Source organism: Aethalodelphis obliquidens, unplaced genomic scaffold (assembly GCF_003676395.1).
Source record: "Aethalodelphis obliquidens isolate GAN/ISIS:26980383/991018 unplaced genomic scaffold, ASM367639v1 scaffold3, whole genome shotgun sequence".
NCBI classification, from domain to species: Eukaryota; Metazoa; Chordata; class Mammalia; order Artiodactyla; family Delphinidae; genus Aethalodelphis; species Aethalodelphis obliquidens.
The window spans coordinates 75936816-75962499 of NW_020837947.1; the positions used below are offsets into that span (position 1 = coordinate 75936816).

General features: G+C 36.9%; 1 pseudogene; it reads right to left on the bottom strand.

Annotated features, from left to right (window-relative positions):
• Window positions 1–3881: 3881 nt before the first annotated feature.
• Window positions 3882–25684, bottom strand: part of LOC113613210 (p53 apoptosis effector related to PMP-22 pseudogene) — a 60543-nt pseudogene continuing 38740 nt past the window's right edge.

Genomic DNA, 25684 nt, shown 5'->3' on the forward strand with positions numbered 1-25684 from the left:
TTAGATCAAAAGAAGGAACCAAAACAAGACAGGTAGGAGGGGCAAAGACAAGGTATAACCAAGATTCACACTTCCACAAACAAGAGGATAATCACAATTACAGAGATTCTCCCCAAAGAGTGAGGGGTATGAGCCCCACATCAGGGTCTCCAGCCCAGGGGTCCTGTACCAGGAGGACAAAACCCCAGAATGTCTGGCTTTGAAAGCCAGCAGGGCTTGCATATGGGAGATCCAGAAGTCTGTAGGACACAGAGACTCCACTTTAAAGGGCAAACACAAAATCTCACATGTTCTGAGTTCCAGTGCAGAGGCAGCAATTTGAAAGAAGCCTGGGTCAGATACATCTGTTGATCTTGGACAGGAAGGAAGCCACTGGGATACCCCCTGGAGACATAGATGCTGACAGCAGCAATTTTTAGGGTACTCATTCTACCACAAGGACACTCCATTTCAGCTGGTTAGCACCAGGGGGTTACCTTCCTACCAGCAAGCCAACAAGAGTCCTGGGAAACCTGGGCCAAGCAGCCAATCATGCCAGAACCTGGACCCATCCTCCGGCAGGCTGGCATCAGCTCCAGGACCCACCAGTCCCCCAGGAAGCTGCCTCAGGACACAATCCTGCCTGCCAGTGGGCTGACGGCAGCCCCAGCCCTCGCCCTCCACCCCCAGGCCCTTTACCAGCCATGCCAGGACACAGGCCCACCTACTAGTGGGTCAGCAGCCACTGAATGAGGCGGGGCCTGGCAGCCAACTAGCCAAGGGCCAGCCCCACCTACCAGCACATGCATAGTGGTTGGCTCTGCCACTATAGAAAGGTGCATACAGTCCACATAGGGGGAACCCCTAGAGCATATAACTCTAGTGGCCAGAGGGAAGTGAGCTGCTGGGCCCATAGGACATCTCCTACATAAGGTCACTTCTCCAAGATTAGGAAATGTAACCTATCTACCAAATACATAGAAATAAACACAGAGAATTACAGAAAATGAGGTGGGAGAAGAATATGTTCCAAACAAAAGAACAAGACAAAACTTCAGAAGAACTAAGCAAAGTGGAGATAAGCAATCCATCCAATAAAGAGTTCAAGGTAGTGATCATAAAGATGCACCATGAACTCAGGGAAGAATCGATGAACACAGTGAAAAGTTTAACAGAGATTTAGAAACTATAGAGAAGAACCACACAGAGCTGAGGAATACCTTAACTGAAATAAAAAATACACTAGAAGGCATCAACAGTAAATTAGATGATGCAGAGGAATGGGTCAGTAAGCTAGAAGACAGAGTAGTGGAAACCACCCAAGCAGAAAAGAAAAAAGACCTTTTAAAAAATGAAGATAATTTTAGAGACTTTGGGGACAATATCAAGTGTACTAACATTCACATTCTAGATGTCCCAGCAGAAGAGAGAGAGAAAGAGGTGGAGAACTTATTGGAAGAAATAATAGTTGAAAACATCCATAATCTGAGAAAAGAAACAGACATCCAGGCCTGAGAAGAACAGAGAGTCCCAAGCAAGATGAACCCAAAGAGTCCACACCAAGATACATTATAAATAAAACGGCAAAAATTAAAGACAAAGGGAGAATTCTCAAAGGACTGAGAGAAAAGCAGCTAGGTAAGTACAAGGGAATTCCCATAAGACAGTCAGCAAACTCTTAAGGAGAAATTCTGCATGCCAGAATGGTGTGGCACAAAATATTGAAAGTGGTAAAAGACAAAAACCCCTACAAACAAGAATATTCTATCCAGCGAGGCTGTCATTCAGATTGGAAATACAGATAAATAATTTTACACACAAGCAAAATATACAAGAGTCCAGCACCCCTAAGCTGGCATTATAAGGAATGTTCAAAGAATTTCTCTAAGCTGAAAAGACCATAACTAGAAATACAAAAATTACCAAAAAAAGATCTCATAGGTAAAGGCAAAGATGCAGTAAATCAACAACTCATAAAGCTAATATGGAGGTTATAAGACAAAAATAGTAAAATCATCTATATATCCACAATAAGTAAAGGGATACACCAAACAAAAAATGTAAAATATGATGTTGAAAACATTGAACATGGGGAGAGTAAGTATGAAGGGTAGTTAGAATGTTTTTGAACTTAAGGGACCATTAACTTAAAATAATTATATATATACACAGGTTATTATATATGAACCTCATGGTAACCACCAACCAAAGCTATATAGCAAAACTGTGTAACAACAACACAACAAAAAGAAAGGAATCCAAACGTAAGACTAACTATAGTCATCAAATCACAAGGGGAGCGAGCAGGGGAGAGAGCAGCAGAGGAAGAAAGGAACAAAGAATAACTCCAAAATCAAGCAGAAAACAATGAACAAAATGGCAATAAGTACATACCTATCAATAATTACCTTAAATGTAAATGAACTAATGCTCCAATCAAAAGACATGGAGTGGCTGAGTGGATAAAAAATCAAGACTGATATATATGCTGCCTACAAGAGGCTCACTGCAGATCTAAAGACACACACAGACTGAAAGTGAGAGTATGGAAAAGGTATTCCATGCAAATAGAAATGAAAAGAAATCTGGGGTAGTGATACTTATATCAGATAAAATAGACTTTATTTATTTATTTTCAAGATTAGAACACTTGTTTTATTGGGAAAAGTTCATATTGAAAACTACAATTGCTCACTCTTACAACCTATAAAATAATAATTTGATATATAAAATGAATTGTTTTCATTATGTAAGTACAAGGGGTAAAAAAAATCCATATGGTGTATCATATATTTGCCATTCAGATAAATCTCACATCTCTGAATTCTCCTGTTGTATGTTTTGCATCAGATTTTAAAAATCTCTTTGTCAAGGAAAACCAGGTTTTTAACTAGATTAAGTTTTTGCTTATAGTTGCAATCTATTAGAAGCTGTGTCTATATGATTAGAGCCCAGTCAAAACTAAGATAAAAAACTCAAGCCATTTCTTCTCTTTAGCCTTTTTTAATGTTACTTTTGTTATAGGAACCAACCGCTGATGCTTTACTGAACAGCCTAATCCTATCCATCAGTCATGACCAGTCCATCTTTCAGTCTTATCTATTCTGGTACTAAATACACACATACACACACACACACACACACACACACACACACACACAAAACAGTACAGATTTATTAGTATAGCATTTTCCCACACTCCAACCCTATAAACCACTTTAAATGAGAAAATTTTATCTTAAAATTTTACTACATAAGGAGGCCTTGCTACTGCAACAGGCTATGGCCATGAAAAAATACTTTCCTCAATGCCATATCAAGTTAACATGAAGCTTAGAAAGAAGTCACTTGTTAAGGTTATTAATTGAAATTCTCACAAATAATACATATTTAAGAAATATTTTTGCTTCTTTAAATAGCTGGAGGCTTGAAAAATATTTATTTATTGTACTTCTTTTAGAATATTGGGTCAGTAACAATTTTTACTAATATCTCCCTCTTTTCCTTAGTGCTTAATAGACCTAGTCCATTCCATCCGGGAAAAACAAAAACTTGATTAGGTTACTCAAATTGCTGAAGCCTTCTTATTTTTACCTTATAAAGTGGTATGTCTAATATTCACATTCTTTTACAAATGCAGTATAAATGGTATAGATAGTTATAAGAAAATATTGGCATCTTATAGATAATTAGTTAAAAGAGTAAGTCTTGTTTAACTCTACAAGACACATGTAAAATATGAATATAAAACTATAACACCATTTAAGAAACATTTTCTCCCAAATTATTTTAGCATTTTGCCTAGTTTAACTCTATGAACATTGCCATAAAAATAAGTTCAAATTATTCTGAGGAAAACAGTTTCTTTGTAGTCCATCTCAGTAGCAGTGATTTTCTTCTGCTCATTTCCCAACGTAGGTGGATGTGTACAAATACCTGGGCTTGGCATTTCCCTGAAGGCCATCTTCATAGTTGGGAAATTATCCATCAGGATGATTGTGGCTGCCCATCTGAAGACTTAGGCCCAGTTATAGATGTAGTGACAGGAGGGTTGGTATGAAGTTGAAAGTCTAGGTGTACTTCACATGATAAATTACAAGGGAGATGATCTGGAACACAGTAGCCAGGGCCAGGAAGCCACCATTCAGTCTCAGAAGGACAAGCATTTGGGATCCACAGACGGCAAAGAAGGAGAGGATGAAACAGATCACCAGGATGATAAAGCTGCAGAAGGGGTTGGTGGCAGCTCCCCTTCCCCACACGTACATCATGACGATCTGGCAGCCATCCTTGTAAGACCTGCTGTAGCCATCCTTGTGAAAATATCACCATCACAGTGAGAATGTGTGGATATTGTCACTCGACTTAAGCCAGCTGTGGCTGGCCATCACAGTGATGTCAAAGGTGATGGTGCTTAGCAGAAGCAGGTGCTGGCTAGGCTGCAGGACAGCATCATGTCAGTGCCAGTGTGGAGGAGAGGAGTACATGGGGATCAGACACCACTGGAGAGTGGCCCATGAGTGTGGGCAGCACAACAAAAACGCTAGAATAGACTTTAAAACAAAGTCTGTAACAAGAGACAAAGAAGGACATCACATAATGATAAAGGGATCAATCCAACAAGAAAATATAACAATTATAAATATATATGTACCCAACATAGAAGCACATAAATACATAAAGAAAATATTAACAAACATAAAGGGAGAAATTGAAAGTAACAGAATAATTGTAAGAGACTTTAACTCTCACATACATCAATGGACAGATCATCCAGATAAAAATACAATAGGGATATACTGGCCTTAAATGACACATTAGATCAGATGGAATATATATAGAGTATATATATATATATATAACATTCCATTCCAAAGCAGCAGAATACACATTCTTTTCAAATGCACATAGGGCATTCTCTGGGATAGATCACATGCTAGGCCACAAAACATATCTCAGTAAATTTAAGAAGACTGAAATCATAGCAAGCATCCTTTCTGACTGCAAGTGCATAAGACCAGATATCAACTACAAAAAAAAGTGGAAAAAACAAACATGTGGAATCAAAACAATCTGCTACTAAGCAACCAGTGGGGTCATTGAAAAGTCAAAGAGAAAATAAAGAAATACCTTGAGTTAAATAAAAGTGGAAACACAACATTCCAAAATGTATGGGATTTAGCAAAAGCAGTTCAAAGAGGAAAATTAGAGTGAAACAAGCCTACCTCAGGAAATAAGAAAAATCTTAAATAAGTGACTTAACCTTACACCTAAAAAAACAAGAAAAGGAAGAACAAAAAATCCCCAAAGTTAGTAGAAGGAAGGAAATTATATTGATCAGAGTAGAAATAAAGAGACTAAATAAACAGGAGAAAGGATCAATGAAACTAAGAGGTGGTTCTTTGAAAAGATGAACAAAGTTAATAAAGCTTTAGACCAACTAATTAAAAAAAGAGGACCCAAATAAATAAAGTCAGAAATGAGAGAGAAGTTACAACTGACACCACAGAAATGCAAAGGATCAAAGATACTACTACGAACAATTCTATGCCTACAAATTGGAGCAACTAGAAAAATGGATGAATTCCTGGAAACATACAATCTCCCAAGACTGAATTAAGAAGAAATAAAGAATATGAATAGAATGATTACCAGTAGTGACATTGAATCAGTAATCAAAAAACTCCTAACAAACAAAAGTCCAGGAACAGAGGGCTTCACAGGTAAATTCTGTCAAACATTTAAAGAGGAGTTAACACTTATCCTTATCAAACTTTTCCAGAAAATTGAAGAGGAAGAATCACCTCCAAACTCATTCTATAAGGCCAGCATCACCCTGATAATGAAACCAGATAAAGACACCACACACACACACACAAAAATACAGGCCAATATCACTGATGAATATAAATGCAAAAATCCTCAACAAAATATTAGCAAACCAAATTTAACAACACATGAAAAAGCTCATACACCATGATCAAGTGGGATTTATCTCAGAGATCCAAGGATAATTCAGTATCCACAAATCAATCAATTCAGTACACCACATTAACAAAAGGAAGGATGAAAATCTCATGATCATCTCAATAGATGCAGAAAAAGCTTTTGGCAGAATTCAACATCCATTTATAATAAAAATCTCAAAAAAGTGGGTAGTAAGGGAACATACCTCAATATAGTAAAGGCCACATATGACTAACCCACAGCCAACATCATGCTCAATGGTGAAAAGCTGAAAGCATTTTCTCTAAGATCAGGAATAAGAAAAGGCTGCCCATTCTCACCACTTGTTTTCAACATAGTACTGGATATTCTAGCCACAGTAATCAAACAAGAAAAAAAAATGTAAGAAATCCAAATTGGAAAGGAATACATAAAATGTCACTGTTTGCAGATGACATGATACTATATATAGAAATCTTAAAGGCACCAACAAAAAACTATTAGAAACAATATTTCAGTAAAGTTTCAGGATACAAAATTAATATACAGAAATTGATTTTATATATATATATTTTTTGGTTATATTTCTTTACAGTAACAATGAATTAGCAGAAAGAGAAATTAAGAAAACAATCCCATTTATAATTGCATCAAAAGAATAAAATACCTAAGAGTAAATTTAACCAAGGAGGTGAGAGACCTGTGCTTTGAAAACCATAAGATGTCAAAACAAGTTGAAATTGACAGAAACATATGGAAACATATACCATGCTCATGAATTGGAAGAATTAATATTATTAAAAAGGGGCATTGGCAATCTACAGATTCAATACAATCCCTATCATAATACCAATGACTTTTTTCAAAGAACTAGAACAAATAATTCTAAAATTTGTATGGGAACACAAAAGATCCTGAATGGCCAAAACAATCTTGCGAAAGAAGAACAAAACTAGAGGTACCCTGCTCCCTGATTTCAAACTATACTCCAAAGCTACGGTAATTAAAACAGTATGGTGCTGGCACAAAACAAACACATAAATTAATGGAACATATTAAAGAGACCAGAAACAAACCCACACATATATGGGCAATTAATCTATGGCAAAGAATGCAAGAATACACAGTGGGGAAAAGACAGGCTCTTATATAAATGGTGTTGGGAAAACTAGGCAGCTACATGCAAATGAATCAAACTGGACTACTTTCTCACACTATATGCAAAAATAAACTATAAATGGACTAACAACTAAAATGTAAGACCTAAATCCATAAAGCTCCTAGAAGAAAACATTGGCAGTATGCTCTTTGATATTTATCTTAGCAATAGTTTTTTGGATATGTCTCTTCTGGTAAGGGAAACAAAAACAAAAATACATAAATAGTTTTCACCAAACTAAAAAACATTTGTACAGCAAAGGAAATTATCAACAAAACAACAAGGCCACTGACTGAATGGAAGAAGATATTAACAAGTGATATATCTCATAAGGGATTAATATCCAAAATATACAAAGAACACTTACAACTCAATATCAAAAAATCAGGGGCTTCCCTGGTGGCGCAGTGGTTGAGAGTCCACCTGCCGATGCAGGGGACACAGGTTCGTGCCCTGGTCCGGGAAGATCGCACATGCCGCGGAGTGGCTGGGCCCGTGAGCCATGGCCTCTGAGCCTGCGCGTCCGGAGACTGTGCTCCACAACGGGAGAGGCCACAACAGTGAGAGGCCCGCGTACCGAAAAAAAAAAAAAAATCAAACAACCCCGTTAAAAAACAGGCTGAGATGCAAGAGGGAAGAGATAGGGGAACATATGTATATGTATAACTGATTCACTTTGTTATAAAGCAGAAACTAACACACCATTGTAAAGCAATTGTACTCCAATAAAGATGAAAAAAAAAAAAAGGCTGAGGACCCGAAGAGACATTCTTACTAAGAAGACATACAGATGGCCAACAGGCACATGAAAAGATGCTCAACATTACTTATCATCAGGGAAATGCAAATCAAAGTCACAATGAACTACAACCTCACAAAAAGACATCAGATGATTAACAACGAAAAGATAAGAAATAACAAGTATTGGTAAAGGTGTGGAGAAAAGAGTACCCTTGTGCACCGTTAATTGAAATGTAAATTGGTACAGACACCATGGAAAACAGTATGGAGGTTACTGAAAAAAGTAAAAGTAAAACTACCATACAATCCAGCAATTCCACTTTTGGGTATCTTTCTGAAGAAAACAAAAACACTAATTTGAGAAGATATATTCACCATTATGTTCATTGCAGCATTATTTACAACAGTCAAGATATGGAAGCAACCTGTGTCCATTGATAAAGAAGAGGTTGTGTGTGTGCGTGTGTGTGTGCGTGTATAGGTATATGGATATACAAATATATTAACATTTTTTATTAGATTCTCTACGGGGCTCCCCAGAAAGTTAAGAATAATTGTTAGCAGAGCAAGAAAGTGTAGGGTTATTGAAAAATGTGGTTGAAATGCTAAACCCCTCCTCTTCCTCATTCTTTAAGTCCCGGTCGCCTTTGAGAATCTTTTCGGATTCTTCCAGATGGAGGTATTTGTCTTGCATTTATGCTGTGTTTGCAGTCTTTCTACCACATGCTGTGTGGATGGTAATGCTGCAGGTGTACAGATGGGTTTTGGGGAGTGTTCAACAGTATCTTAAGAGAATATAAGGTGAACTTGGCCCGCACATTCTTCCTTTCTTAGAGGTTTCAGTGTTCTTCACCATTGCATTCCAGAGCCTGGCACAGTGCTTTGCACTTTGTAGGAACTACTTAAGTGCTCAGTAAATGAATGCATGAAGAATGAATGTTTCACCTTGCAGGATAAGGCTTAGTAAAATATTTTTCAACCACATAGTTTTGTAAAAGTCTTTTAGTTAAAAGCGTACAAGTGAAAGAAAAATGTGTTACCTTAAAAGAGAAACTGCCTATCTGTTCTTAACAAACTACTGCAAGATGCTGAATCATCAGAAAAGGCTAAGTGATATTACTTACTCAGGATGAAAAGTGCACTAATACATTCTAAGAAGATTTTCAACAGGAAAGTTCACAATTAAAGGTCATGGTACTTTAAGAGCCAAATACCTCTCAGCACCAGAAAGCAAAGTTAAATGGGCAACCTCATTTTCTATGCTTTCTGCACAATTGTACTTCCATTGTCATTAATGTTTTAAACACAAATTTCCATACACTGGTCCTTCATGGGATCACATTTTCCTTCTAGAAATGCCTACTGTACTTTTGCACAGGATGGTGAAGGAAGATTTTTCTGAAGGGATGAGGTTATGATGAACTAAATGAGTCTTATGGAGGGAAGCCTAAAGCAGGAGGGAAGCTTGGCAGGAGCTAGGGTGGGAAGGCCATGCCCCCCAGAAGGAAGGCATTGTTCTGGCTCTTGTGTCCTTCCCACTGAGTCCCTGCTATTCAGTGGGAATTGTGGTGAGGAAGAGCCTGGTGGGAATCCTGGCTGCAGGGTTGGCAGTTCATAGGTCCAGAGGTAGAGACAGTAGACTTTTATGGGCATAAGACCTCAGTCTGGCCCAAAAGATAAAGGTTTCTGATCCCTGTTCTATGTAATAAAGCCCTTACATCCTTTCAGACAAACATAACTAGCCCAAGTATCTCCCTTTACTCATTTGCAAAATAAACAATTCTTCAATTAGAATACAAAATCATTTTTTTTTGTTAGGCACATTTATGTCCACAAAGGCCAAGCTTTCATGTAAGGTTAGGATAATTTTTTTCAAACAATTTAGGCATTAATACAATAACAATAACAACAACAGATTTTGATAGCCCGAATAACTAAATTTGCAGTTTGCATTGATTGAATTCACTGGATAAGTGCACATTTCTCTTCTTTCTCCTCTCGTGGACCCGCAGCAGAGTCTTTGAACAAATGTTAACTGATGGAAAACTTTTGTTTATTGTGTAATTCAATAGCCCAGCATTAGAGCTGCTCATTAGGAGGTTGTAAGATGCAGTGACAAGGAAAATTACAACTTTCTTGTGCTGACTGGCACACACAGTGGAATTAATTCCTGTTGTCCCTCAGTCATACAGAAGTATGAAGTTGCCATGCAAGGATCAAACTGAAGATTTTTTTAGGGGGAAACAATAGAAAAGGGGAAAAAGAGAAAGATTGTGAGAGAAGATTACGTTTATTGTGACAAGCTTTATCACTCCAATATCAAGTTTGCTCCTTGGGGCTGAGTGAAGAGAAGAAAAAAGTACAGAGGCAAGAACCAATAAGAAAAGCCGTGTGATGGGAGCAGCAATATTTCCAATCATTTATCATTGACACTCCCAAATGAGTGTTTGGGAATTAAATTATCTTGTCATTTCCCTAAGGATAGAAGTCATGAGTAATGAAAAAAGAAATCAAACTCACACCCTCTTCTCTGTAAAATCAGCCTGTTATTCAAGCAAGTGAAGTCCATATCACGGCTGGTTCTAAATACAGGATTGCTTCATTACTTCTTAAACTCCCTGTCACGTGTATCAGTTCTTGCTGAAAACATCAGATAAGATTGCTATCTGGATTCCCTGGTTTTGAATACTGCTCTGTGTAAATAATATGCTTGCCATTTCTAAACACATGGGGACCCCAATAAAGAATTTTATTTGATAAGCAGTGGATTTATTTTTATACCAAGAGACATTTTTTCTTTTGGAATTGTGGATATATAAAAATCTCGATGCCTCCATTCCATTCCAAGTGCCAGCAATTATTCAGTGCATAGTGAGGCACTATGCTGATGGTTTTACATGCATCATCTCACTGAATCTTCTTAAGGGTATTTAGGTGGTATTGCTATGCTTTTTGACAGTCCCATCTCCAGCTGTACCTTCTCAATGTACCTGACGCCCAGACATATTAAATGTCCTAGTCCTTGAAATACACATATCATTTTCCAGCTTCATATATTTGCTACTCCCTCTTGCTATTAGACCTGGGAATGTCTACTTATCTTCCAAGATGCAGCTCAAACTGCAATTCTTCTGTTTGATGCTCCTAGGCAGAACTGGTTACTGATTCCCTTTGCTCTCCTAACAACTTACAAAAGCCTCTGATTCCATTATATCGTATTTTTACTTCTATGTCTATATCTTGAAGTGGATTTAACACTTTTAAGGACGTGGATTATTATTTATTTATCTTTATAACTCCATGGCCTTAGCAGAGGTTCTGACCTATAAAAGATACTCTATAAATGTTTAGTAAATTGTTAAATAGTTGCAGTTAGTTTCATTGATTTATTAATGTCCTTGCATTAGCATCTAAATTTATCCTGAAAAGTGACACTTTTTTTTTGTTTCCATATTATTCTTAATTATAAGTATACTTGAATATTTTTCTGTGTTTCTGGAAAAAAAAGGTTTTTGCTTGTGCACATGAAGGAGGAATTATATAACAAACTAATTAAAAAAGTACGTGCTCTTTTTAGGTGGACACTTACTCTTCACAATGCCCCATTTCCACAAAGACTTGATGAGAATTTCCAGATTTAAAGTAATTCACAGTATCAAAATGAGAAGCTGCGTGATATGCTGGAAAAAACATAGAATTTAGAACTCAGAGATATGACTTTGAGTCATAAAATTTCCCCCTGATCAAATGGGTAACTTTGGGGAACCCAGTTATTTTTAGCATCCGTTTACTTACAGAATCATTGTGAGGTTTAAGTAGAAGGACTTACTGAGTTATTGCTTTTCCAGATACTGGGTACATAGAATTGAATCAAACTGTCCAATCCCTGTCCTTATGGAGCTGACATTCCTGAGGGGGACTGAGACAATAACCAAGTAAATATAAAATAGGCAGTGGTGATAGTGCTGGGAAGAAAACTGTGAGTGATACACAGTGGTGTGCTCTGTTAGTGAGGAGTAGCAAGGGAGGCCTCTTTAACAAGGGGACATTTGAGCAGAAAGGGTAGAGGAGTGAGAGCGTGGGCCAAACTGGTATGGGTGAAAATTGACCAGGCCAGAGGGGTCAGCTGTTATCATTCTTTGAATACTTGCTTTGAATGTCCCCAAACTTGGAAGACATGCTAGTGATGACAGTGGTCTCAATGGAAGAAAGTGTGTACAGAGGGAGACTCTGTTCCCAGACATGTTCCCTCTTCAGAGCACCCTTCCTGTAGACCCTCTGGCCTCACTGGGTTGCTGCCATTGAAATTCAAGACCTTTGCCTTTCCCCAATAATGATAGATTGTCCAATTGCTAACACATTTGTGTGTTCCCATGTGTACTTAAAAAAAACAACAACGTGAATTTAGAGCTCTTAAATTTGCTCTCATAGTTTCTTAAAGTCTGTTCCTTTCTCCTGTAAATATTGGCTAAACTGATCACTGCTTCGTACGTATATTGAAAGAAGCAATGAGAAAAGTAAATGCATAGACAGCTAATATTAAAATTAGCTTTGGGAACTCCCTGGCGGTCCAGTGGTTAAGACGCTGCGCTTTCACTGCGGAGGGCGTGGGTTCAATCCCTCGTCAGGGAGCTAAGACCCCACAAGCCCTGTCGTGTGGCTAAATAAATAAAATTAGCTTTGATACATAAAGCTTCGATACCTAGAAAAATGGCCCTTTAACTTAGCAGGTAATTGCAGTTTTGAATGTGAATAACCTCAGAGTATCTTTAATATTTTATTGGCCTAAGTTAACTTTCACTTTTCTCTGTTGTAGCAGATAAATAAAAAAGCAGAGATTTCCATCATAGCAGCACTATGCACATTGACATTTATTGATTTCCATTAGTATCTGAGGTGGCTGGCGTTTTACTTTTATATGCTGCATTAATAAATTGTGCTTAGAGGCTGCCTGTGCATTTTTTATTGAGGCCCCTCATTTGCTCTTGACTGTTTCCAAAAATTCTTTTGAGTTTTGAAATTTGCTTTTCTCTTGTTCTTTGTTTTCTTTTTTGGGAAATGTACAACTAGTACCACATAAGTCTATTTCCCAAGGAACACTAAAGCACAGAGAGGCATATTCTATTTCAATTTGTGGAGGTTATTTAAAGGATCTCTTTGTTTTTCCTGTTTCTAAAGTCCAAAAGAACAATGCTTTGCATATGCTGAAAGCACAGTGCTGCAAATCAAAAAGAGATTCATTTTGGCACCTGGGTAACATTGGTGTGGATGAATGCAGTGTTTTCTGAGTGTTATTTTCAAGACCAGCCCTGACCAGTGGTCAAGTTTCCTTAAATCCACAGAAATAAGAGTAATAATAATGAAGTAAAATTTTAATAAAGTAATAGTAATTAAATTTGAATACCTGACCTAAATCCAAGGTTATGTCATTCAAATATTTTGGTGTTGTGTTCTTTTATGAATGATGGTCATTATAATTATTTTTATGCCTAGAATAATAATTATTTACTTTTTAAAATAAGAAGTATGGCTTCCCTGGTGGCACAGTCGTTGAGAGTCCGCCTACCAATGCAGGGGACATGGGTTCGTGCCCCGGTCCGGGAAGATCCCACATGCTGCGGAGCGGCTGGGCCCGTGAGCCATGGCCGCTGAGCCTGTGCGTCTGGAGGCTGTGCTCCGCAACGGCAGAGGCCACAACAGTGAGAGGCCCGCGTACCACAAAAAAAAAAAAAAAAAAAAAGAAAAGAAATAGATTAACATGGTTCAAAATGTAAAAAAAAATATATATATATATATATATATATATATATATATATATGTCTTTCTACATCTGTCTCCTATTTGATACAGTTCCCCCAACCTACAAACACTCAGGTAATCACTGTCATTAGTATACTTTTGGAGTTCCTTTATGGATACGTAAGCAAAAACAAATATATGTTATTTCCCCTCTACCCTTTTCCACAAAACAATAGCATATTATACACATAATTCTTCACATTGCCATTTTGAAACGATTTTGATAAATATATATAAAATAATATATGAAATGTATTTGTATTCATATAAAAATATATAAATGATTACCGATGCACTGAAAGTAGCAAAAAATGTATAGGATGGTCCCTTGTACCATTCATCCAGTTTACCCAGTGGTAACATGTTGCACAGCTTTAACACAATATTGAAGCCAGGAAATTGACATTGGTACAATCTCCAGGGCATATTTAGATTTCACCAGTTTTACATGTATTTGTGTAAAATTAGTGAAATCTGGCAATCATTAATCTGTTCTCCATCTTTAAAATTTCATTTTGAAAATGTTATATACGTAGAAACTTACATATATACCTTTTGAGACAGGCTTTTTCACTCAGCATTATCACCTTCAGATTCATCCAAGTGGCTGCATGTATCAACAGTTAGTTCCTTCTGACTGCTCTAGTTTTCACCATAAAGATGTCCCTTGGTTTGTTTAACCATTCTTCTATTGAAGGACATTGGGTTGTTTCTAACTTTTGGCTATTACAAATGTAAAGCTGCTATGAACATTTATGAACATTATGAACATTTATGTGAACGTAAGTTTTCATTTCTCTGGGATAATACCCAAGAGTAAAAGTGCTAGGTGAAGTGACATAGGCATGTTTAGGTTTATGAGGAACTGCCAAACTGTTTTCCAGAGTGGATGTACCATTTCACATCCCCACCACAGCATACGAGTGCGAGCATTTGGTGTTACCACTGTGTCTTTTAGCTACTCTGATAGATGTGTAGTAATATCTCATTGTGGTTTTAATTTGAATTTTCTTTATGGCTAGTGATGTTAGCATGTAATTATTTGCCATGTGTATGTTATTTCCAAAGACATGTCTGTTCATGTCTTTGCCCATTTAATATTTGGACTTGGGGAGTTTACTATCGAATAGTAAGAATTTTTTACATGTTCTAGATATAAGACATCTGTCTGATATATATAGCTTGCAAATATTTTCTCCCAATCTGCAGTGGGTCTTTTGACCCTCTTCACATGGGCTTTCAAAAAGTTTTAAATTCTGATTAGATCTAATTTATCAATTTTTTCTTTCATGGATTGGGTTTTTGTGTCAAGGCTAAAATCTCTTTTATTGCTAGATCTTAAATATTTTCTTCTGATCATTTTTTTTCTAAAAGTTTTATATTGTTTCATATTTAATCCCACGTCCCAAACTGAGTTAATTTTTGCTTAAAGTGTGAGTTTTAGGTTGAGATTCTTTTTTTTTTTTTTTGTCTATGGGTGCCTAATTGTTCAAACATCATTAGTTGAAAATACTATCTTTCCTCCATTGAATCACTGTGTACCTTTTTTTTTTTTTAACATCTTTATTGGGGTATAATTGCTTTACAATGGTGTGTTAGTTTCTGCTTTATAACAAAGTGAATCAGTTATACATATACATATGTTCCCATATCTCTTCCCTCTTGCGTCTCCCTCCCTCCCACCCTCCCTATCCCACCCCTCCAGGCGGTCACAAAGCACCGAGCTGATCTCCCTGTGCTATGCGGCTGCTTCCCACTAGCTATCTACCTTACGTTTGGTAGTGTATATATGTCCATGCCTCTCTCTCGCTTTGTCACAGCTCACCCTTCCCCCTCCCCATTACCTCAAGTCCGTTCTCTGGTAGGTCTATGTCTTTATTCCTGTCTTACCCCTAGGTTCTTCATAACATTTTTTTTCTTAAATTCCATATATATGTGTTAGCATACGGTATTTGGTTTTCTCTTTCTGACTTACTTCACTCTGTATGACAGACTCTAGGTCTATCCACCTCATTACAAATAGCTCAATTTCGTTTCTTTTTATGGCTGAGTAATATTCCATTGTATATATGTGCCACATCTTCTTTATCCATTCATCTGATGATGGGCACTTAGGTTGTTTCCATCTCCGGGCTATTGTAAATAGAGCTGCAATGAACATTTTGGTACATGACTCTTTTTGAATTATGGTTTTCTCAGGGTATATGCCCAGTAGTGGGATTGCTGGGTCATATGGTAGTTCTATTTGTAGTTTTTTGAGGAACCTCCATACTGTTCTCCATAGTGGCTGTACCAATTCACATTCCCACCAGCAGTGCAAGAGTGTTCCCTTTTCTCCACACCCTCTCCAGCATTTATTGTTTCTAGATTTTTTGATGATGGCCATGCTGACTGGTGTGAGATGATATCTCATGGTAGTTTTAATTTGCATTTCTCTAATGATTAATGATGTTGAGCATTCTTTCATGTGTTTGTTGGCAGTCTGTATATCTTCTTTGGAGAAATGTCTATTTAGGTCTTCTGCCCATTTTTGGATTGGGTTGTTTTCTTGTTATTGAGCTGCATGAGCTGCTTGTAAATTTTGGAGATAAATCCTTTGTCAGTTGCTTCATTTGCAAATATTTTCTCCCATTCTGAGGGTTGTCTTTTGGTCTTGTTTATGGTTTCCTTTGCTGTGCACTGTGTACCTTTATTAAAAATCCGTTGACTGTATTTCTATCTGGGTTCTCTAGTCTGTTTGTTGATACATGTATTAACACCTTTGCCAATACTGTAGCTGGAATACTGTAGCTTTATAGTTCTGTACCTTTATAGTAAGCCTTGAATACTGAATACTTTATAGTAAAAATTGAATACTGTAGCTTTATAGTAAGACTTAACTTTAGGTATAGTAATTTCTCCCACTTTATTCTGCTTTATCAAAATAGTCTTAGCTTGTTTAGGTTCCTGGCTTCTCCACATAAATTTTAGAATAAGCTTGTGTATGTCTATGAAATACCTTCCAATTTTGATAGCAATTGCGTTAAATCTACAGATCAATGTGGGGAGAATTGTATGTTAACTATGTTGGATCTCCAAACCATAAACATGGTGTGTCTCTTAATTTACTTAGATCCTCTTTCTCTCACCAGCATTTTGTAAGTTATAACATATAAATTCTGTATGTTTTGTTAGCTTTATACCTAAGTATTTCATTTTCTTTCGAGTATTGCACATACTTTTTTTCTTTTATCTTAGTGAGATATCATTAAAAATGTCACAGTTTATCGAGAGATTCCGCATTTCGTTTTACAGTTTCATTATATGGCATTATGAAGTACCATACTTTAATTAAGTAATGGTCTACAGATGGATACTTGGATCATTTCTAATTTATGGCTATATTAAAAATAATTATACATATTTGTGGTACATTTATGTGTATCTGCATGACACATCCCCAGGAGTGAGATGATCAAATCAGAGAGTATGTGATTTGTAATTTTGGTATTTGACCATTGCCTTCCACAGAAACTCTGCCTGTTTGTACTCCTACCAACAATGTATGAGAGCAACTGTTTCCACACAGCCTCCTCAACAGAGTTTGAGGGCAAACTTTCTGACACTTTTACACAGTAAGTTTTAATTTAATTTTATCTTACATGTGAGTCAGTTTAAGCAAGCTTTCATTTGCTTAGGGGCTGTTTGTGTTTATTTGTTTGCTTTTGGTTGGTGTGGAGATGGGCTGCCATTTCATGTTTTTATCCATTTTCCTATTGTGTTATGGGGATTTTTCTTGACAATTTACAGAAATCTCACTATATGTAAGGGAGGTCAACCCTTTCTCCGTGCCAGGAGTCAACACTTTTCCCGTTGTGTCATTTGCCTTTTGACTTTGATTATGATGTGTTCGGCATGGTATAACAAACAATGTCACAATGAATAGTCATGTACTTAAAGCATTTCATACATGTGCACCACATCTGTAGGATAAATTCTTAGCAGTTCAAAGTTTATATACATTTGCAACAATATTCTGAAGACAGAGCTTTCAGAATATGTTGTTTTTTCTAAGTTATTTTGTAACTTAACACAATGGCTATAAAATCCCCACGAAGCATGTTTTTTAAGTGGACAAACTGAAGTTAATATGGAAAAATAAACAAATGAATTTTTGGAAAATTCTCCAAAATATAAAGAGTCTGAGAAGACTAGTTCTACCAGACATGAAAACATAGTAAATGTCCTGTGTAATTATAATAAGATGATGTTGGCAAATGAATAGACAAAACAATTAAATGAAATAGGAAGTTCAATAATAGATACAGCAACATGTAGAAATTTGGTATATGATATACCTTGTATCTTAAATTACTGAAGAGAAAAGGGGGTCAGCTACATTAGGATACCATTTTTTACTTTTCAGCTCAGCAAATTTCAAAAGTTTTATAATTCTGTAAGGCTGTGGGAAAATAGGTCCTAATATATTGCCGGTAGGTGTCTAGGTGGCTACAACACCTGTGAAAGACCATTTGGCCATACTTTTTCTTGCTTGGCAGTGTGTATTTCTGATCTTTGACAAGGATTTTGCTCTTGTTTTAGTGATTATAAGTTTACAGAATTGTCCTCACCTTGTACTGTGTACTGTGTACACAGATCTATAAATTTGCTACTCTGTACCATGATCTATCTCATGTGTCTTATTCTTCCTCTTCCCTCACCCTTGCTTTTCCTCTATACCCCAGTGTTATTCACCATAAGTATTTTTTGAGTATGTCTTTGTACCTCTGCATCATAGCTTTTCCTTGACCTCCCCATACATACTTTCCATCTAATTCCACCCTGATCTATGTCCCAGAGGCTACTGACAGGTACGGACCAACAGGTAGGTCCTTTGCCACGTGGTCTCCAGTTAGGTTCAGGAGACCCGAAGGAGGGAGGAGAATGAAGTCGGGGACCTTCTGAGAGGTTACCTCAGACTGCTGTGCTCTTTGATCTTTCAAGGTAGCCTTCTTTATAGAACTTTCTCCTTCAGGTTCTAACACCTGCTCCTTATGGTCATATTTTTGCGTCCTAGGGTGGTAACAGCTCTGCTGTTAATATCGTCACAGTGCCCACACCTTTGAAAATATTCTCTTTATAAGCCTTCCTTGAAAGACCCTAATTTGAGTGTGAAGCTTGTTTCATGCCGAGTACCTGAATAATTCAGCTGTTACATATGTGTATTTAGATCCACCATGTCTTATCTGCAATTCTGATATATAAAAAGTTCTAAAAAGTAAATTTTGGGGGGTGGGGTAAATTTGTTACAAATTTTCTTCTTGGCAAAATCTGAGCAAAACTCTTTACAGTCTTTTTTTCTATGATGTAGAATGAATAGTCATGTGTTCCATTGCAGACATATTTTTTAAAGCTGGTTTAGCTGTCTTCTTACTATGGAGAATTCTGTATATACACAAAAGTAGGAGAATATAATAACCCCCCATGTATCTATTTAACCAGTCCCAGCAACTATCTATTCATGACCAATCTGGTCCCATTTATACCAACATTCATTCTTTCCCAGGGCCCAATCAGGCAACAGAAACCACACAGTAATTAAAACAGGAGAATTTTAGTATAAAGAATTACTATAATAAGACACTGGAATAATCAGAGATTGGATAGTAAAAAGTAAACATTTTGTAGTATTAAAGGGAAGGGGAGGGTTAGAGCACGTTTTAAGATTTTACACTCTAGAGAATACATTTTTTGTTATAATAGAGACAACAAACATGGCCCTGAAAATATGGCTCTGGCCAAACTATGCAATTTTTATGCATCTCCCCAATTTTTGTTTCTCTGAATTAATTAGTGTGGAGAAAGGTTTCTGCAAACGGTTCTGGTAACCCCAATTCCTATATCTGCTGTTAAGTAGGCAATGTAATTATTTCAGGGTGAGCCTCTCACCTACAGGAAGTGAATTTTTGCTGGTGTTTCTGAGTTTTCTTGGTACTTCATCCTCATGTGTTTCTATTCTTCTTTTCACTTTCTGCTTAACATCAGCATTTATATTTAATTTGGCATCTGCAGATTATAGATTACACTCATCTCTTTATTTTGCAGAAAATGAAGTTTGGGTTTTTGTACTTTTTCCTCCCTGCTGCTTTTCTATAATTTTTCGGCATAAGCAGAGAAGAAAATTGCTCATTTGATTTTTAATGTCCACACTCAGTAAAGGAAAAATTTGGCAATCTTATATTTCTAATTCTCTCTCTCTCTCTCTTTTGAAACTTGAGTAATAGAAATGTAAAGACTGGAGAACCAGTAACACTGTGAATAAATACAAATTTTGGAGATACAGAAATCTGAATTACAATCTTGCTTTCCTACTTACTGTTTGTGCAACTTACTGTGTTGAGCAATTTATTATTACTGAGCCACAGCTTCCTCAGATATAAAATATGGATAATAATAACCATTTTATAGGATAGTTGTAAAGACTACATGAGGAAAGCTATGCCCAACATTTGCCCTCTTAGATGTTCAACATTTATTAGTGTTCCCCTGCTTTCAAGGACCCTACTGAACTTTTTAGCAGGTGCTTAAGTAGTATAAAAAACCTTTTTTTAAAACGATGTATTTATTTGTTTGTTTATTGGCTGCGCAGCATGTGGGATCTTAGTTCCCTGACCAGGGATCGAACCTGCATTCCCTACGTTGGAAGCGTGGAGTCTTAACCACTGGACTGCCAGGGAAGTCCATAAAAAATCTTTTTTTAAAAAAAAAAAACTAAATTCATCTAAGTAATTCACTTTAATATCTTAAACAGTTGTGCCTCTCGGTAAGCGGGGAGATCAATACATGATCAGTATGTAAATGGACGTAAATTGTTATAATCTTTGGAAAAGTAGAAAGTCTGATTTTTAAGGGAAACATAGGCATGAAATGGAAGTTTATTCTTGTGTCAAAAATCACACCAAAATGCAAATTTATGATTAAAAAAATAGATTGCCTAGGTGCCTTCAAAAACATGATTGGGATTGCACTGCCTTCACTTAAGAGTTCTATAAACATGAGATCAGGTAAAAAAAATATATCACTATCTTCTTCCCTTCTTTTATTTGTGAAAAATACAAGTCATCTCCACAGATTGCTGAGAAAATTTTCTGATGCTTCTAGATGATTCTAACTTTACGTATTCTATTTATGTAGTGCTCAATGGCTTCTGAGAATGTAAAGTATAATATAGAAAATTTTGTGACAGTTTATTTTATGAAACTGTAGTCTTCATATTTCAAGGAAGGAATGAAAGGAAATGAATGAGACAAGAAACAAGAATGTTTAAAGGAAGGATGGTTGATAATAAGGTCAGCAGTTTCCTGGAAGCTTGCACAGAATATATTTCTGTCTCATTTCCCTTTTCACCACACGCGTATACACATACATTCGATACTGTACACTAACAAAGATGCGAGAAAGGACAATAGAGGTGCATTTTCCCATTTTTGAAATATTAAATTCATATACGTACAAAGAGTACTGTTCTTGTTTTCCTTGTGCTCTAAATACATACATTGCCTGTCTACTGATAATCCAGTGCAGCGTGAAGCAAACATTTTTATTTACTTTTAGGACACACAAGTCTCTTCTACATGTCTCATTTATATTTTAATTATAAAAAGGCATTTGAAAGATAATGTGGTTTTTCTGAAGGAACTCTGTGTAGTTTCTCACAAATAACTGGAAAAAACGTCCAGCTACAATACTTTATTAACTTCAGAGAACAACCTTCTTTCATGTCAAATGGTGTGTATTTTCACTTTGCTATGACTTAAAAAAATTCACAGATCACATTATTTCTCTTCAAAATTAAAATATATCTCTACTTAGAACCCATAAGTAAGTATCAAAACATGAAAACATGAGAACCTTAATTCTATGGATAGATTTGAGCTATGAATCATTATGACAATGATGCTTGGTTTTTGTAAGAGTATATTTTCGAAAGTGTTTTATGAAAGTGTCACTTTTCTTCTGTAAAAATCTCATTTATCATGTAGAAAGAAAACATGGTAATTAAAATGAAAATGTCTTGCTTATAAAGACTCATTAAACGATAATTCCAGAAAAGGAATTTTGAAAATAATTCTAATTCAAAGTGGAATTTAGTAATTTACACATATAAGTTAAATTCAAATTATATACTTATTTTTGAAAATTAACTTTTGAAGTCTAGTGATACATTTTACATTATATATCTTTAAAGTATCCTTTGTGGGCTTCCCTGCTGGTACAGTGGTTAAGAATCCACCTGCCAATGCAGGGGACACGGGTTCGAGCCCTAGTCTGGGAAGATCCCACATGCCATGGAGCAACTAAGCCCGTGAGCCACAACTACTGAGCCCGTGTGCCGCAACTACTGAAGCCTGCGTGCCTAGAGCCTGTGCTCCACAACAAGAGAAGCCACCGCAATGAGAAGCTTGCGCACAGCAATGAAGAGTAGCCCCCACTGGCCACAACTAGAGAAAAACCTGCCTGCAGCAACGAAGACCCAACACAGACAAAAATAAAATAAAGTATCCCTTGCTTTCCTGAAAGAAAACACTTGGGGTTTTTTTTGGAACAACATTGAATATTCAAATAGAAAATTTTGTTTTTGTTTTTGTTTTTTTTTTTTTTGCAGTACACGGGCCTCTCACTGTTGTGGCCTATCCCGCCGCGGAGCAACAGGCTCTGGACGCGCAGGCTCAGCGGCCATGGCTCACGGGCCCAACCGCTCCGCGGCACGCGGGATCCTCCCGGACTGGGGCTCGAACCCGTGTCCCCTGCATCAGCAGGCGGACTCTCAACCACTGCGCCACCAGGGAAGCCCAGAAAATTTTATCCCTACTCTGATGTTAAATCACTTTAAACTTCAGTTGTCTACTATGCACACTACAGATGTTACTGCCACAGTATAGATGTTGATTTCCTGCTTTTACTTTGTTGACTGAAAAAAAAATGCACAACGTGAGAGCTGTGAGTTAAGTTTTATGTGGGGCAAAATGAGGACTATAGCCCAGGAGACAGCATCTCAGAGAGCTCTGAGGAACTGTTCTGAAGAGGTAGCAGGGGAGTCAGTGTATATGTGACTGGTGAAGGGGGATACATGCAATCAAGCACATATATTTTGCAGAAGGTTTCTGCTAGTGACGAGGAGCAGATGTTTCCATTAATCATTTTAGTGCTTTTCTAGGTATGAGAAGATGCAAAAATTTGGGCTCATAAAAATTCCTGAAAGTATCGAGCTATCCAAAGACCTGTTCTGTCAGTTTTTCCCAGAACACAGAGTATGTCATTCCTGATCTCCACCCTGAACTCCCTTCTAAGTGTGTTGAAAGTCAGCGGCTGCAGTGGCTAGTGACTAAATAAGACCCCAGGAAAGTAGTGACTGCCCTGAATTCTCCAGCTATTAGTACTGTGATTTCTCTATGGGATAACTCATAATAAAACTTCAGAATAATAGAACTAGTAGTTTCCCCACTGATCGAGACTCTCATTCTTGTTAAGTCAAATGGGAAGGAAGCTGATGAGTTGGCATAATTTTATTTCAACCCTTTGGTCTTCTTAAAGCAATTTTGACCTTTTTTCATATTTCTTACATTGAGTGAAAAGAAAGGAGAAGTTATATTTATTCTTGAAATCCCATTTATTACCCAGAAGAAAGTTTTGCACTGCATACATTCTAAGACTAGAATTCTTTGTCCTTTTCTTCTGTAGTACACTTCCCAAACTTTTGAAGCTTTTCCTGCCATGTTGTATTTCACTTTAGGGACCTGCTGCCTCTTGAAAATATTTGAATACCACTTGACCATATACAATGTTCTTTCACAGTCATCTTACTTGATATCTGAAACAACGCTGTGAAATAGATACTACTGAACTGTAGAGAAACCCGACTTACCCGATTATAAAATTAATAGAACTTAATTACAAATCCTATGGACTTCAGACATTACACTCAATTCCAACACACTCTACAGACTCTTAGAGAAAAATCCCTGTGTAACTTATGCCAAAGAAACCACCTACAGTTTCTTAGTTGGAGATGAGAAAGGGAGGAAAAGGACATAAGGGACAATAAATGTTAGATTTGTTTAAGGAATTAAGAGCTCTTTCCTTAATTGACAAACTTACACAAAGACTAAAAAAAATGGAAGGCTGCTAAGATAATTTGAAGCCACTAAGAATCGCTAAGCAGAGAATGAAGAAAACCAGTATTTACTGTATACTTTCATGTGTTGGTCTCTTTGAAAAGTGCTTGTAAATACTAATGCATCGAAGATCTATTGCTTTCTGTGTCTGAACTTTCTCCTTTGGAAATGATCCTTCCCTTCCTTTCAGATAATCTGTCCCCCACTCCTTTCTCCCTCTGGCAAAAACTTTATACATATTATTGCAGATGTTGCAACCATATTATCAACTGACCCAACTTCTGGTCACTCTTGATTCATTCAGGAGGTGGGCACCAATTGGGACAATGAATCTCTTCTTATTTTGAACTTGGAAGTAAGAGTCAAGTAGTAAAGCAACAACACTCAAGAAATGTACAAAACCATGTTTTCTGCCGTGGGGACCAGGAAAAGTGTGTAAGATTCATATGAAGAGAGAATATGTTAATCAAGTAAAGACGGAAAGTAGAATAAATTAATATAGTTATGATATAATCACACATCTCTCTCTCTATAGTACAAGTCTCTTAGATCAGGTTGCTATAACAGAATACCATAGACTGGGTGGCTTAAACAACAGAAATTTATTTCTCACATAAAAAATTATGGGGGTTGGAGAGTCCAAAATCAGGGTATCAGCAGACCAAGACATATAATTAAAATGGCAAAAGTTAAAGATAAGGAGAGACTTCTGAAGGCAGCAAGAGAAAAAGAGAAAGTCATATCCAAAGAAATCCCATAAAGTTATCAGGTGATTTTTCTGCAGAAACTTTGCAGGCCTGAAGGGGGTGGCATTATATAATTAAAGTGATGAAACAGAAAAACCTGCATCCCAGGATACTCTACCCAACAAAATTATCATTTAGAATTGAAGGAGAGATAACAAACTTCTCAGACAAGCAAAAACTAAGAGTTCATCAGTACTAAACCTACCATATAAGAAATGTTAAAGGCTCTTCTCTAAATGGAAAAGAAAAAGCTATAAAAAGAAGTAAAAATCTATAGGAAAGGAAAAATCCCTCTAGGGAAGACAAATATATACTGAAGGCTGAGGAACAAACAGTTAAATAAGCTAGTACGAAGATTAAAAGGCAAAAAATTGTAAAATCAATTATAACTACAATAAACAGTGAAGGGATAAATGTGAAGGTACAAAATATGACATCAAAACACAAAATGTGGGGGACGAGAGTTAAAAAAATATAGCTCTTTTAGAATGTGCTTGAAGTTAAATGACTACCAGTTTAAAACAAGTAGATATAGTTATAGGTCAACGTATATGAATTCCATGCTAACCACAAATCAAAAATCTGCAGCAGGTACACAAGACCTAGAGAGAAAGGAACACAAGCATACCACAAAAGAAAATCATCAAACCACAAAGAAGAAACTAAAAGAAGAAAGAACAGAGAACAATTACAAAAACAACCAGAAAACAAGTAATAAAATGGCAATAAGTAAATACCTATCAATAATCACTTTAAATGTCAATGGACTAAGTGCTCAAATCAAAAGACACAGGGTGGCTGGGACTTCCCTGGTGGTGCAGTGGTTAAGGATCCGCCTGCCAGTGCAGGGAACACGGGTTCAAGCCCTGGTCCAGGAAGATCCCACATGCCTCAGAGCAACTAAGCCTGTGTGCCACAACTACTGAAGCCCACACACGTAGAGCCTGTGCTCTGCAACAAGAGAAGCCACCACAATGAGAAGCCTGTGCACTGCAATCGCAATGAAGAGGAGCCCTCACTCGTTGCAACTAGAGGATGCTCATGCACAGCAACGAAGACCCAACACAGCCAAAAAAGAAAGAAAAGACACATGGTGGCTGATTGGATTAAAAAGAAAATCTATATGCTGCTTATAAGAAGACTCACTTCGGAGCTAAAGA